Source organism: Taudactylus pleione, unplaced genomic scaffold, assembly GCF_031769625.1.
Source record: "Taudactylus pleione unplaced genomic scaffold, aTauple2 ptg000406l, whole genome shotgun sequence".
Taxonomy (NCBI): Eukaryota; Metazoa; Chordata; class Amphibia; order Anura; family Myobatrachidae; genus Taudactylus; species Taudactylus pleione.
This window is the reverse complement of record NW_028284808.1, coordinates 4,131,801-4,149,043: the sequence shown is the minus strand read 5'-3', so window position 1 is coordinate 4,149,043 and position 17,243 is coordinate 4,131,801. Positions and strand designations below refer to the sequence as shown.

The 17,243-nt window shown below is 40.9% G+C and overlaps 1 long non-coding RNA gene across 1 annotated transcript; it reads left to right on the top strand.

Moving 5' to 3' along the window:
* Window positions 1-436: 436 nt before the first annotated feature.
* On the top strand, window positions 437-13,225 carry LOC148506413 (uncharacterized). Its single transcript, XR_015869791.1, has 3 exons — window positions 437-513; window positions 11,000-11,028; window positions 13,164-13,225. It is a non-coding gene; the product is annotated as an uncharacterized LOC148506413 (long non-coding RNA).
* Window positions 13,226-17,243: the final 4,018 nt, after the last annotated feature.

The following is a 17,243-nucleotide window of genomic DNA, read 5'->3' as shown; positions in this document are numbered from 1 at the left end:
GATATATTTTGTGTATATATATATATTTTTTTCTTAGCTTTTTAATTACACCTTCACTTATTAACACATAGTATTTCCTTTAATCCTATACTAACACTTTAGTCTCTCACTAGTGTGCTTCGCTGGGGTGGCTGGCTATCGCCGGCTTTTTTGGGGTTCTGCACCCCAGATTCTGACCAAGTGATAGGGACCTCCGGTATCAAAGACGCCGTGACGCGGCCCGGAGGCTTAGCCATATCTTTGCAAATATATGCAACAGAGATCTCTGAATTATCTACCACCATGTAGTTTTTCAAATCTTATTGCTGATTTCATTCTGAGTGCTGGGGGAATACTTTTTGTTGTTTCTTGTATAGACTAACCCCTCCCTTACATGCACCTGAGTGATATTACTGAAGTGATTGAGCAGCTTCCAACTTGTATTTCTGTATTGAGAGGCATAGATGGGACCAGCGTTAGGAGGGCGTGCTGGTTCTTGTAGTGCCATTAGTAGGACTTAGGGGTGACTCCAAGGTAAGCTAGCTCTCAATTCAGGTATATTTGTATGTGCCATTATCATGTGGCCTTATATTGGGCATATATTACCCAAATTGGATATAGTTATCAGTTTTGGGGATGAGTATGGGGTGCGGTGCCCCTTGGGGTTGGTTTGGCTGGGCTGCTCTGGTGAGGCACACATTAACACTTTATTTAGCACTTCTACACTTCCCGATATATTTTGTGTATATATATATATATTTTTCTTAGCTTTTTAATTACACCTTCTCTTATTAACACATAGTTTTTCCTTTAATCCTATACTAACACTTTAGTCTCTCACTAGTGTGCTTCGCTGGGGTGGCTGGCTATCGCCGGCTTTTTTGGGGTTCTGCACCCCAGATTCTGACCAAGTGATAGGGATCTCCGGTATCAGTGACGCCGTGACGCGGCCCGGAGACTTAGCCATATCTTTGCAAATATATGCAACTGAGATCTCTGAATTATCTACCACCATGTAGTTTTTCAAATCTTATTGCTGATTTCATTCTGAGTGCTGGGGGAATACTTTTTGTTGTTACTTTGGATACACTGTTACAGGAGCAGATGTTTGGCACACATTCATAGGGACAGATATATTTAGGACACATTTATGGGGACAGGCACATATTTATAAGGACTGATGTTAGGTATACATTTATTAAAAATAGAAATACTAATAGTCTAAACAATTATGATAAACTGTACAATAACACTGAGTATTAGTGATGTCCATAGCATATGTTTGGCAGAAATACATGCACATCCAGCAATTCACAGTTGGGTAAGTGCTTGGCTTTGAAAGATATTTTTTTTCACTGGGGATTATTTCTATTGGTAACAACATTAATTTATAGCGTGATGTGAATGCAACATGTTTTACCTATGAAAACCCATATTTTCTCCAGCAAAAGGGTTTATTGACCTTTTATTAATAGAGGTTTGCAGTTTCTGGGCAGCAAGGATGGTGTAATGATGGTTTACTGTCTTGCAGCACTGAAGTCTTGGGTTTGATTCCTGCAAATGTTCTTACTGTTTGGAGTTTGTATGTGTTCCCCATGTTTGTATGTGTTCCCAAAGTTTGCATAGGTTCCTCTGGGTGCTCCAGTTTCCCCCTACAACCCAGAAACATGTCTTATTTGTCCTCTGTAGTCCAGTGTTCCTAAACTTTAATCCAATGTGTAATAATTTTATTTAGTAGGTTGCAATGAGACATTGGGCCTGTTTCAGAGGTAGACACAAAGGAAATTGCTGCTCCATATCTGAGAAGTTATGCAGAAGTTGCAGCCACCATCTTTTGTACTGGGGAGGCCACCCCAAATGTTCGCTGTCTGTTAATCACCCTGCATCCACCACTGTCGCTAGTCCATTGCAGCACATGTGCAGTGCAGCTCTGATGTATGTGCCGTAGTCAAAATATTTCCCACTTGTAAAATAAAATCAAAACTGCATCCACCTCTTAATCAGGCCCAGTGGCTGTAATCCTCTCAGGAATACCCTCGTACCTCATGCATTTAGTTAGGCTTTAGAAAAAAAAAGAAGAATTTTTTATTGTTTGTGGAGCATACTTTGAGGGTTACATCACCCTTTAACAGACAGACGCACGCTTGTCGCTGCTGCTTTGAGGATGCAAGTGCGGCTACAGCCCACACAATTCACAAAGACATAAAAAAAGAAGAATTATTTTATTGTTTGTGGAGCGCACTTTGAGGGTTACACCCCCCTTTAACAGACAGATGCATGCTTGTCGCTGCTGCTTTAAGTGACCCAGCAATATGTGTGGCATGGGGAATGTAGAAATTCATAGAAATTAGGGGTGTGCACTGGCCACTTTTCGTGTTTTGTGTTTTGGTTTTGGATCTGGATCTTTCTTCGTGTTTTGGATCTGGATTAGTTTTACCAAAACCACCCTTCGGTGTTTTGGGTTCAGGGTTTTGTGTTTTGGATCTGTATTTTTTTAAAAAAAGCAAAAAAACAGCTAAAATCACAGAATATGTGGGTTTTTCTGCTCCTATGCTATTATTAACCTCAATAACCTTAATTTCCACTCATTTCCAGTCTATTCTGAACACCTCACACCTCACAATAGTGTTTTTATGTCCAAAAGGTTGCACCGAGGTAGCTGGATGACTATGCTAAGAAATACGAGTGGGCGGCACAAACACGTGGTCCATCTGGGAGTGACACTGCAGTGGCAGACAGGATGGCAGTTTGAAAAACTAGGCCCCAAATAATACATAATGCAAAGAAAAAAAAGAGGTGCAAGATGGAATTGTCCTTGGGCCCTCCCACCCACCCTTATGTTGTATAAACAGGACATGCACACTTTAACAAACCAATCATTTCAGCGCCAGGGTCTGCCACATGACTGTGGCTGAAATGATTGGTTCGTTTGGGCCCCCACAAAACAAGCTGGCAATTAATCTGGCCCTGCACAAACTGGCTCTGCGGAGGCAAGATGTCGTCCTCATCCTCCTCATTCACCGATTCCTCACCCTCTTCAGTGTTGTGTACATCCTCATCCTCACAGAGTATTAATTCGTCCCCGCTGGAATCCACCACCACAGGTCCCTCTGTACGGTCTGGAGGCTGGTCTCCCTGGAAAAGTTGATAATTAATTTTTATGAACATCATCTTCTCCACATTTTGTGGAAGCAACCTCCTACGCCTTTTGCTGACAAGGTTCCCGGCTGCACTAAACACTCTTTCGGAGTGCACACTGGAGGGGTGGCAACTCAGGTAAAATAGAGCCAGTTTGTACAGGGGCCTCCAAATTGCCTCTTTTTCCTGCCAGTACATGTATGTACTGTCTGACATGCCTACTTGGATGCTGTCACCGATGTAATCCTTTAACAGACAGACGCACGCTTGTCGCTGCTGCTTTGTGGATGCAGGTGCGGCTACAGCCCACACATTTCACAAAGACAGAAAAAAAAAGAAGAATTTTTTATTGTTTGTGGAGCGCACTTTGAGGGTTACACCACCCTTTAACAGACAGACGCACGCTTGTCGCTGCTGCTTTGAGGATGCAAGTGCGGCTACAGCCCACACAATTCACAAAGACATAAAAAAAGAAAAAATATTTTATTGTTTGTGGAGCGCACTTTGAGGGTTACATCACCCTTTAACAGACAGATGCACGCTTGTTGCTGCTTCTTTGAGGATGCAGGTGGAATCTAGACGGGATTTGGAACCGGGGACACACTACCTCCATCAATTGTATAAATCCCACTGCACTAATGGCGGATACCGGATGCACGTCTAACACCAAGGTAGCAGTCAAGGCCTCAGTTATACGTTTTGCTTCAGGATGACTGCTGTCGTACTTCATCCTCCTCGCTAAGGACTGTTGGAGGGTCAATTGTTTAGTAAAAGTAGTGGTGTTCCTACTTCCTCTCTGGGATGATGAACAACTCCCAGCAGCAGCAACAGCACTAGGGGGAAGTGGTTCTTGATCTTTCCCTATTTTATTTTTATCGGAGAAAGTTTGGTCCTCCATTTATGTTATATTGATATATACGTGCGGCTAAGGCGCACACAAACACAGAAAATATTTTTTTATTTTTGCTGGAGAGTAGTGCACTTTGTGGGCTACACCACCCTTTAAGAAATGAGCCAGCCGGCACTTTACTTATGGGACACAGGTGCATGCTTGGCGCTGCTCCTTTGTTGATGCACGTGCGGCTACAGTGTACACAATTCACAAACACAGAAAAAAATTTTTTATTTTGTTTGGAGTGCCCTTTGGGGGTTACAGCATCCTTTAATGGTCAAGCCAGCTGGCCTTTTACTTATGGGACACAGGCGCACGCTTTGCACTGCTCCTTTGTTGATGAATGTGCAGCCACAGTGCACACAATTCACAAACACAGAAATTATTTTTTTTTTTAGCACTTGGGGGAGCACCCCTGACGGACAGAGCACCCCCTGGACAACACTACAGCACCCCTTTAGGACTGGGACACTGCTCAGGACTTTGGAGTGGACACAGCCCCTATGGACAACTGACTGCACAACACAGTCCAGCCAGCCCCTATGGACTTTGAAGTAGTGGACACAGCCCCTATGGACAACAGCAGCACAGCGCAGCACAGCACAACACTGCACTACACTACACTACACTACACTACAACACTACACTACACAGCCCAGCCAGCCCTAACTCCCACCCTCCCTCTTCACTGTCCACAGCCGAGTGAGAAAATGGCGCCGATGCGGGTACCTTATATAGGATCCAAAACCTGGGAGACCCGGAAGACGGGATGATGACGTTTTGCCTCGATTTCAGATCCGAGTCAGGTGGGAAAGTCGAGCCTGACTCGGATCGGGGGGGCTCGGGGGGGTTCAGATTTCAGAAATCCGAACGCGCTCACCCCTATTAGAAATATACTAATGTGGCAGAGAAACAAAAAGAAACTGGTCAGATCCCAGTTAGCAGATAGACAGCAGACAGGAATGATTACAGTTAGAGCAGCTCATTATTATGATGCTAGTGATGAATATACATTTTATAGCTTTAATGAAAGGCTGCTGAAATAGTAGTAATGTATAGGAAAGGGGCACTTGTGGTTAAGCCATGTCAGATTGATGTAAGTAAGTCCCTTTCATCTATCATTTGTCAATAAATAATTTTGTTTGTCAACAATAATAAAAATAGGCATACAGTATTTATATTCCACACTTAGGAATTTGAATATTATTTATGTATCCATAATCAGAAGCAGGTACAGAATGGCATATAATGGTAAACAAATAGAACATTTGATATGACTTAAGTAAAGTAGTAACAGACACTATTTATACAATTACACAAATGTAAAACAATAACATAAGTAAAATGTATGATAAAGAACATTTCTGTATCTATCTACTAAGTGAAAAGGGATAATTGAGAATTATATTAGAAATGAGAAGAAATTGGACTTATCACCAGTAAGGCTACAGAGAGACAAAGTTTAAATATATATTTAATAAACACTAGAGGAACAGATCCCTGCAAAACTAAAAACAAATCTTTATTTCCCTGTAAAACTGGGCACTCTTCTAGGCATCTCCTGAGAGCGGAGTGTAGGTGTGTTATGTGTACCTTAAATTGAACCCATCTACACACAGGGCCAGATTAACCATGGGGCAGATAGGACTACATATCCACATAAAAATAGGTCCATATTTATGACAGCAATGTCACCAGCCACCCAGCTGACCTCACAGTTGGCCATAAATCATTAAAAATAAATGTGAAGTATTAAAATGTAATTTCTACTTTCCTCTACTTTTTTGAATTTGGGTAGATCATAGTATAGTTGGATACACAGCCAAGTGGCACTGGTCACACACACAACAGGTCACATTTTCTCTTATCAGGCCAAATGTATAGAAATATTGTATTTATATAGCAGTTAATGAACAAACATACACATGAATCACATTTAACATTCTCTTTTTTTGTATACTTTTAACAATATAATTTTTCAGGACCCAAAATTCGAATCCGGTCATGAGCTCCCTTACATACCAATTTTGGTAAATATGCTGTACATCATCTTTTGATGCTATAATAACACTACGGTATAGAGTTTTATTTGCATTGCATTTATTATAAATAAACGGAGAAGCAGTCTAATGTTACTGTCATAACACAGGTTTAACATAAGCAGACAAAGTAGTTATTGTAATAGGCTGCAGAGTTCTGACATTGGCGAGTCTCGTGCCTGATGTTTTCAAGTAGCAGTTATTTAACAGGCAAAACCAGGTGGATTTTGCCTGGTAAATAACTGCTTTTTTAAAACATTGAGCAGTTTCACACAGGACTTGCTGATGTCAGAACTCCGCACTCTATTACATTTACCCCAAAGTCAAATTCTCAAAAATGGGGTTAGTTCATAAACATTTCGACATTTTTATACCCACTTTTTTAAATCTATATTCAACATGTCTAGTTCAATTGGGTGTGAGATTTTTTTTTGGGTGTGCTCTTTTTTTCACAGCTTCAGGACCAGTTTATTAAAAATGGATTCTGCAGGTATCTGGAGAGCACGTACCCGTGGCAAATCAAAATTGGGTGCAAGGGAAGCAATTTTTTTTGCAGGCAAAATCTTGACCCAAATTACATATGCCTGTGAGTGTCAAAGAGGTGTAGGCTGATAATCGTTTGTCCAATTTGGATCATTTGTCCAAATGTATTTCATTAATTGTGAACAGGGTGTTATGTAGACCAGTTTTTAGAATACATTTTAGAAATGCTAGAGCATTTAAGACTGCTGCAAAATACATTTATGGATATGGTTCTAACCACTTAATTGGCTACTATTTTTTCCAAAAAACCTTCAGAAATTGTCATTTTTTTCTGATTGAATTAGATCAAGAACATCTAATTAAAACTTATTCAACATGATTTTATAATTTTTTTAAACACAGTACACTATAAAAACCGCAATTTGCATGGAATACTTAAGTAATCGCCATCGACAGCTGTACCATTGATCGCCAATGGTTTTAAACTATTGTTCAAAAACAATAGATGTTTTAGCCACTGATTGTTGAGCTCTGCACATGCACAGGCTGTGGCCTTTGGGCTGCCATCGATGGAAAAAACAACAACAGATTTTTCTGTGCACAGAGGTGGGACAGCAGGGGGCACTGAATGCTCCCGGTGGCTGCTCCTCTCTGCAGCTGATGATTGTTCAGAGGGGGAGTAATGGGCAGTGTGACTGTTCCCAGTGGCTGCTCCTCTCTGCTGCTGATTATTGATCAAAGAGGGGGTAATGGGCAGTGCGACTATTCCCAGTGGATGCTCCTCTCTGTGGCCGCTGGGTGTTCAGAGGGGGGGAAAGTGATGGGCAGTATGTCTTTAACTGGTGGTGGTCTTCTATGTAGCTGCCAGTCCTTCTTCTGAAGGTACTGTGAATGTTTCCAGTGGTGCTCCTCTATGCATTCATTGGGTGTTCTGAGGGGGGCACGGAAGGTGATGCTTATTGTTCCCAGTGGCTGCTCCTTTATGCAGCCACCAGGTGTTCAGAGGGGTTGGTAGGCAGCACTTATTGTTCCTGGTGGCTGCTCCTCTATACAGCCACCATGTGTTCAGAGGGGGGCTGGCAGGCAGTGCTTATTATTCCCTGTGGCTGCTCCTCTATGCATCTGCCGGGTGTGCACAGAGGGGAGACCGACGGGAGCACTTATTGTTCTATGCATAGAGGAGCAGCTGCCAGGTATGCATAGAGGGGGGGAAGCCCAATCACTGCTGTCCACAGCAATTGGGACACAATGAGTGAATACACAGCTACCTAAGCTGCGGCTGCTCTTCATCTGCTGGGTACAGCTGAACTGCCCAATCACTGTGGCCAGCAGTAATTGGGACACAATGGGGGTGGAGCTGCTGGTGTAGAGGGACCGGGCAGTCCCTCTTAGATTGGCGGATGCTGGAAAATTTCCAGCAGCCACCCACTGGGCATTTATGACTGGTCACATCAGATGCGACCACACCAGGCAAGTGGTTAATGACAACTTAAAAACAATGCTTGTTAATTTAGGCATATATAATCTTCATGGTGATTATAAGTTTCACTATAATGGTGAATTCTCAAATTTAGCAATGGAAATGACATTATTTAATAAACTATTAAGCCCCAAAATATTAAATTACAGTAATTAATATTAGAGAGCAAAGTGTGATTAAATATCTGAAGCACATTATTACAATGAATTATTAATAATTGTTAGTGTTTTTTTAAATTCAATCTTTTTTATTGAAATGTTAGATTATAAACAAATAAAAATAAAATAAAGAAAGTAAACATAAACATGGCAGGGAATACAAATAAAATGCCGCATACAAATGGTTTTACACCAATATATTATTACAAAACTATTAGACTAAACAGGATATACTCAAAATCCCCTAGTAAAGGAGCATACAAGAACCCAAAGGCGCCATTCGGGTTTACAAATCTTGATACCCAAGGTATAGTAATTAGAAGAGGCAAAAACAAAATATGTAAATATGCAGCCAGTAAAATCCTAAATATACTAACAGTATATCACACAAACAAATATCTGCCAAAATAACAAAACAAAACAAATACACCCAAAAGAAACCTCACCATAACCCCCCACCCTGTATAACCAAACCCAACCTAGTTATACTTTGGATTCCCTAACACACATCCTCCCCTAAACTACACTAATCTACCTACAACCCCCAACTCCCCCAAACCCAAATAGCGGATGGTAAACTTACATAAATAATAAGGGCAATAAACTGAATGACCTAAGCTAGGCTATAACCAGCTCTCCCGTGTTATACAAAACTGGTGCTCATCCCATAGAGAATCATTGAATATTTTACAGATATACATATAACACAGCACATTTAAAAAAAAAATGGAAAAACAGGATATGTAGAATACAAATTAAAAGTAATAATTAGCGGGGCATGATAATGGGATGCAAATTATTAGACATTAGTCCGGCCAGGCTTCATCCTTGAAAGGATGGAAATAAAGGAACATTCCCATCCCAACTCACTCGAGGAGAACTAGGAAAGCACACAATATACATAAACACTAAATCCCATACTTTCACTGCACCAAATAGGATTATAGAAGGAACCTTTTGAAGGCCCACAGCTACATCGAATTAATCCAGGATGCAGGCGGTCATATCCATTATGAGGCCTGTAAATTCAGACATCAGATGAGAATCTGGCTTAATCCTTTCACAAACCTTCTAAGGGGTACAGCAGGGAGAAATTATGTCCACTGACATGGTGTCAAACTTACTGAAAAGTCTCTGTGTAGAGGCATTGATAGCCTGGAGGATTTGTTGCAGAGAACTAGACATGGTTGATGTAAACAGCCACAACAATGATAGAATCTCTGTAACCAAAGCCAGCAATCCAACAGGAGTAATTGACCCAGTGCAGTAATTTCAGCACAGCAGAAAGCTCAAACTAGCGGTCATGAGGAAGCCTCTGTGGCAAAGTGGTGGCAGCTAGTACACCACCAGAGCTCACCAGCAGAAACCTCAAAGCAGACAAGTAATAACCACCAGGGACAAGATGGCAGCCATCGATACCCAGTACGTCCCATGTCACCAGGAAAGGCTTAAAGAAATTGTAGGAGCAATGTGCAGGAAGCAGCACAGCCGGGCCAGTGGAGGTCACTGCCAGAAAGCAGGAAGGAGTCATACAGCACAAGAGAACAGCCGCTAGAGCCAGGAACACCACATCGCAGGACCCAGCCACAGAGATTAGCATGCAACAGGTAAGTAGGCACTGGAGAGAGAGCCCACTGGTGAACCTCAGGAGATGCAGGAAAGAGTAACTCACTGATACACAGCAGTTACAGAGAATACGTCCACACAAACAGAATTTTTTAACAGAATGAAATCAGAAGAGCTGGCAAACACATCCTATTCCCTGCTACTCCAGGCCACGCTCCTATAATTATTAGTGCTTATTACATTACTCCCCTTCATACACCCATTTCCTGAATATGTATATTGTTCCCAGAATCTGTATAAGATGAATTTGCCCCCTAAACTCTACTGTAAATCTGTAACTTCCCTACTGAAATATAAAATAAAATCAGTAGACAGTGCTGGCCTTAGGTAAAAGAGCATCTCAAGTTATGTTTTTTTTTCTTGCCATAACATAGCTCACTATAAAGAAGAGATGTAGTTCAACTCCTTTATTTAGTTTATTCAGTTTGGGTAGTGTTTTATGCTGTGTCAAAAAGACTATATTTTATTTCAGAATAGCCTGGAAGGACACAAAAGGCATTTTCTGTATTGCGATTGTGCAATGCTAAATAATAAAATCTAAATGATTTACTAGAAGGGGCATAGCCAGAATTTTGTGTGCCCCATAGCAGCATCTTGAAGAATCTCCCACCCCAATGCTTCTAGAGAGACACCTATCTCTATAACAAGTGTTACATTTATGCCCCATAGTAGTGCCCTAGATCATTTTATGAACTATATTAGTACCCTAGTTAATGTTATACTCTGTAGTGCCCAGGTAAAAGAGGTGACTGTTACATTCCCATATGTATAGTGAGCCTAAGCCTTGCTCTACAGTATGATAACACAATGTATCCTTAGTTGCCAGCAAAGGCCGCTGTTCCCCTGTGATGTTGGCTACACATAAATATGATCATTTAGCTGCAACTCCATAAATGTCTGATGGGTAAACAGGTCTTCCAGGGTGCATGCATTAGTACCCAAAGGTCACATAGGACATGACTGCAAGGGACTATTCCAAATGTCCTCTACCCCTTAGACTTGGATTTTGGTATAGCTAAAAATATTATTTTCCCAACTTTCAAATTGCCTGTGATCATTAGCTACTGATCACAAAAATACAACACAATATGTCACAGATTGTCATGGATGCACATTCTCTATTAAGTCTGATGAAATGAAAAATACTTTAATACAATTGTCATTTTTTTTTTCAATTGCTTATAATACTATTCTGTTTATTCAGGTTATTATTAACCCAAGACCAGTATCACAGTAAGTTGGCTACAGATAACAATATATATATTTAGGTGGATGGATGAATATGCTCCATTACTGCTGAAGTACTGAGATAATGTTACATTTGGGAACACTTTATCATTGTCAGCACTATCATGGTCAAACATCTGTTTTTTTTTGTCCACTGTAATTTGACCAAAACATATCACCAGGGCAGCTAAGCAATACTCTGTTGCCCCTGCAATATTTGCCCAAAGTAATAAGGGATAACTTACAGTAATGGCTGAGCAGTATTTGTGCTTAGGCATGTGCAAACTTGGAACTGAAAGCCCAGATTTAAGAAAAAAAACTGTCTAAAAATAGTTATTTTTTGTACACTCCCCTTAAAAACACATCTAAAACTTTAACACAATACATTTATTTTATCCATTAATAAATCTTTTTAAATTGTTATTTTTTCTGTTATTGATACACATAGGTTTATCATCATCTATAACAATGCTATCACTGATATGGTGATAACAGCAGATGGATATACATGTTACATACAGTAGGTTTCCCCATGCAGACGCAGGTTTATCATAAACAATAACAATACTATCACTGGCAGTAACCCATTTTGTATTTCCATTAGTGTGGTAATAAATCCTATTGCTAATAGAAATGCCTAATTTTACTTCCAATAAGGCTCTTTGCCTGCTGAGAAAAAAAAAGTGAAATAAAAACTAAAAATCAATAATGTTTCAAAGTTGACACAATGTGAATAAGTGCTTGAAATCATTTTTTTCAATATTTCAAAGGGTAGATTTACTAAAGTTTCTAAAAGTAAAGAGTAATGGTGTCGTCATTCACAACCAGTCAGATTATGTCTATCATTTCTTTGTTGTATCCTAAGAAATGATAGACAGACTCTACTTGGTTGCAGCAAGTGCATCTCTAACATGTGACATGATTACAGCAGGCACCCTTACCAAAGTATAATATATAGAGAACATAAACAACAAGAATACACAATGCCATACAGCCTGTTCCATGTATGTTCTAAAAATAAATTTACTATTTTAATGTTTCAGTTAGGTCCACAGTTTGAGCTATTCATATAAAGTAATCCATATATTATGTCAGTATTATGCAGCATCACTGTGTGTTGGTGTTTAAAGCTACTGTTCAAAACCTAATAAAGATTAGATTAAACCTAGTGGAGAAGGTGTCTGGTGGCTAGAAAATACTTTTTTATTTTTGGAGATATTTTTGTAACAGTGAATATGGTCACCTGTCATACAATAGGATTATTTAGTCAAAATATTTATTTTAAAGGAATAAAAGGAGGGCTTACAGTATTTTATATTACATACTTGGCAATTGAAAATCATTATGTATCTATAATCAGAAGCAGGTACAGTATGACAGATAATGATAAGCAAAAAGAACATTTCATACTGCTTAAGTGAAGAAGTAATAGACACAAATGACAGTCATACAATTACTAAATAACATGTACAATTCATGATATAGTACATTTCTGTATCTATCTGCTAAGTGAGAAGTGAATTCCATTATATTACATGAGATGAGAAGAGATGGGACTTATCACCAGTAAGGCTACAGAAAGACAATACATTTTTATTTATATTTAATTAACACTAGAGTAACAGATCCCTGCAAAACTAGACACAATATCCATTTACCTTTAAAACTGGGTGCTCTTCTAGGCATCTCCCTAGAGCTGAGTTTAGGTGTGTGCCTTGAAGTGCCCCCATCTACACACAGGGCCAGAATAACCCTGGGGTTCATGGGACTACAGCTCAAGGCCTCCACATAAAAATAAGCCCATAATTATGTAGGCAAGGTCACAAGGCGCCCAGCTGGCCACACAGTCGGCCATAAATCATATGTGTTATAATGTAATTTTCTTTTGTTCACAAAATTAATCAATTTTTCTATGTTTACTAATTTGGGGAGACATTGGGGCTCATAGTATAGTGGGGTACACACTCACATGGCACTGGCCACACATACAGCACTGGTCACAGCTCCTCCTCTTCTCTGAATTAGGCCCAATGTATAGGAATATTGTAGTTATGTAGTAGTTAATAAACAAATACATGAATCACATTTAACATTTTCTAGATTCTAATTTTTTTCTGTGTTTTAACAATATAATTTTTCAGTTGTCCAAAGGATGGAGTTAAAGTTATCGAATAGACATAAAACTATTGCTGATCCGGTTATGGTAAATATGATGTACATTATCTATTGATGCTATAATAATACAGTATATAATATTGATTGCATTGCATTTGGCTGTAGAAAAAACAAGTCTGACAGAGTCAAACTCTCAAAAATTTAGTTAGTTCAAAAACACAATACTTTTTATTCCCACTTTTATAAATCCATATTCAACTAATGACACTTTTTTTAAGACTGTTAGAGGTAAATTTACTAAAGTGAGAGTTTTTAGAAGTAGAGATGTTGCCTATAGCAACCAATTCTACTTGACATTTAACTACTGTAGCAACTTGTAGACAGTAATAGCTAGAATATGACTGGTTGCTATTGGCAACATCTCCACTTCTAAAAACTCTCACTTTATTCACCCCTTACTGTCAAAATTAGATAAATCTTAAAAGGTGAAGGTTGATAATTGTCCAAAAGTATCTTAATATTTGTGAACATGGTGTCATGCAGACCAGTTTTTTAGAATAAAAATGCTAGAGCTTTTAAAACTGCTGCAAAATACATTTATGGATTTGCTTTTAAAGTCAAACAATGCTATTGAATTGAAGCTGGTGCATTTTCAAATCAGTCAGTGACTATTCTCCATCATGGTGATTATACAGTAAGTTTTACTTTACATTTTTAATGGTGAATTCCTCATGTTAGCAGTGGAAATGTTATCTTAGGATGTCAATATTTAATAAAATCTATTAAGCCTCAAATTATTAAATTACAGTAATTGACATAAGAGAGCAAAGTGTGGTTAGAAATCTCAAACAAATTATAATGAATTATTAATAACTCTTAATTACACTACTAAACAGTTATTTTGCATCTGACATATATATATATATTGTGACACAGTTAGGTTAGGGGGTCCCTCTCCTGGGTAGAGGTCTCCTTCCTTACACACACACACAGCAGCAGGGAAGCAGCACACCAGTCTGGATGCGAGTACAAGCTGGTCGGCGCCAGTCTTTATTGTACAATGTCAGAAATAACATAGAGAAAACATCAACATAAATCCTAGCCCTGTCGGGGCACTAACTTCACAGGTGGTTCCCTCACTACCAGAACCTGGCAGGGCCTAATGCCCTCACCAGCAACAAAGGCACAGCACAACACTCACAGTTAGGTTTTCAAGTGTCTCTGAGCAAACTCCCTGTCTGCTCACCCAGGTGAGACACTCAGCCCTAAACACACTAGGCTTATATTGGCCACTCTCAGGTGGGAACCCTAACAAGCCTGTTACCAGGCTGCGAGAACCAAAACCTGGAGTGGCAGTGGGTGGAGCCCTCCCTCTCCTCTCACCCACAACCCCCAGGTCCCAAACCGGCTTTTCAAAAAAGCCGAGACTCAAGCCTGCTACACTGCAGACTTTCTCCTGGGGGTTTAAAACACAAAAGACAGGAATCTGGGACAAATGTACCTGCCACAGACCACTTTACCAGTGATCCTATCACATATCCCCCCCTTTTGTTTCGACCTGTGGGGCGGAACAACTTAAGCCCCCAAACAATGAACGCGTGACAACACGTCGCATTTGCCAGCTGGCTTCCTGGCCTGTGTTCCACTGAAAATTTAAAAGTTTGTAACGCCAAGAACCATCTCGTAATTCTCGCATTACTGTACTTATTTTCGGACATCCACTTCAAAGGGGCATGATCAGTGATCAATTTGAACTTTCTTCCAACCAAGTAGTACGTGAGAGCTTCTAACGCCCACTTTATGGCCAACGCCTCCTTTTCCAACTTGGCATCAGGTAGGCCTCGAATTTTGAAACACTTTTCAACTTTCGGGAAGTCATTGCAGAAACGCATACTCCCGTCGGGCTTTGGAATCAACACAATGGGACTTGACCATTCACTATGTGATTCTTCAATAACCCCTAACTCTAGCATATTTTTAATTTCTTTTGACACCGATTATCTTTGTGCTACTGGAAACCTATAGGGCTTTAGATTAACTTTAACCCCTGGGTCAGTGATGATATCATGTTTAACGACCGAGGTTTTCCCAGGTACGTCAGAGAACAGCACCCTATTTCTGATCAGAAACTCCTTGTCTTTTTGTTGTTGAATTGCCGACAGGGTTTTCGCCACTGTCACTTCAGGAACTAAGGGCCCTGGTTTTACTAGAGGGGCTCGGATGGCCGACAGTACCGTTCTATCTTTCCAGGGCTTTAACAGATTTATATGGCATATCTGTTCCAGCTTTCTTTTCCCCGCTGGTAAACTTTGTAATTGACCTGTCCCACTCTTTCTAAGATTTCAAAGGGCCCTTGCCATTTAGCCAAAAGTTTATTTTCCACAGTGGGAACCAACACTAACACTCTGTCCCCAGGAGCAAAGCTGCGTAACCGAGCATTGCGGTTGTATACCCTCTGCTGTGCCTGTTGAGCCTGTTCCAGGTGCTCTCTCACTATCGGCCACTCTATAATAGGCAAAGGAACTAGTGGACCCTTAAAATGTGGTCTGGGAGCATGATACTGACACTCAGGGCAGGATGCGCAAAAGTCAGATACCTCTTTATGAAGCCCGGGCCAGAAAAACCTCTGCATTATTCGCTCAGTGGTTTTCTCTACCCCTAGATGGCCTGCCGTTATATGACCATGGGCCAGGTCCAACACTGTTCTTCTGTAGGCTTTGGGAACTATTAGTTGTTCCACAACATCTTCCCCCTTCTTAGTCACCTGACATAACAAATCCTGACACATTGCCATGTGGGGATAGGACAAAGTACTATCAGGGTCTATGGGTTTACCATCAACTACTTTTACATTCTCCCTGGCTTTTACCAAAGTAGGGTCATTCAACTGCTTCACGGCAAAGACCTCTCTTCTGACCTCTAAATCATGCAGACGATCCACTGGCCCAAAAACACTTCCCACCTCAATGGGAGGCACATCAGTTGGCGGGCCACCGTCATGCTCCGCATTCTCTAGTTCGCCAATCATAGTAGAAAAAGGGAATAACTCTGACTCAGAAGAAACTCCCTCCTCCACTACATCGACAACCTTCTCAAATGGATCGGGGTTGTTCACTTCTGGAAAATAATGGCTTTCCCACAACTTCCAGAAGTGAGCAAAGTCTCTCCCCACTATTGCATCGCACATCAGACCAGGCACCAAACCCACAGAAACTATAGCAGAACCACATGGTATCTCGATGTTCACCTCGGCAGTAACATAATATCGAGTATCCCCATGTAAGCAGGTCACACCACAGTTTTCCCCTTCTGCCTCAAGGGGTTCACCAGCTCAGCTTTCATAAGTGTCACCAAGCTACCAGAGTCTAACAGTGCCTCTACTCGGTTGCCATCTACAGTGAGTACACACATGTGCTTATCAGTCTCAGCCTGCCGGTCAGCCGTACAGGCTGTTTGTGCAAAGAAAGATGCCCTGCAGTAGACATGAGCAGTATCACATTGCATAGGTTCAGTTGTAAGTGAACAATTAGCGGCAATATGGCCGAAGTCACCACATCGGAAACACTGAGTCATATTAATGTCTATTTGTTTACGGGGCAAGAACCTTCCTGGCCTGGCAGGCCTGTCTCCAGGTTCTACACCATCAGTCTTAGGTACATTCCACCGCTTAGCACCCTTCTCCCCTGGAACAGTCTTACCAGTGTCTGTGGGAGTTCGCTGGTGTGCCATCGGGGCTCGGTGGGGCATACTCATCAGCTCCTCAGCCGCCACGTACCTCTCCACCAGCTTGAACAACTGGTCCGCAGACTTAAGGTCTGCATGGCTCACCCACTTGTGCAGAGTCACAGGTAACGATCGCAGGTACCGGTCCATCACGACCCTTTCCACGATCTGTGGCCCCGTCAGCATCTCGGGCTGTAGCCATTTTGAGGACAGATGGACGAGGTCATGCATCTGTGAATGTGGAGGCTTGTCCATATGGAACTCCCAGCGGTGGACCCGTTGGGCACGAACAAAGGTGGTGACTCCCAAGCGAGTTAGGATCTCCTGTTTTAGTTTTTTATAGTCCTTGGCATCAGCCAGGCAGAAGTCGAAATATGCTTTTT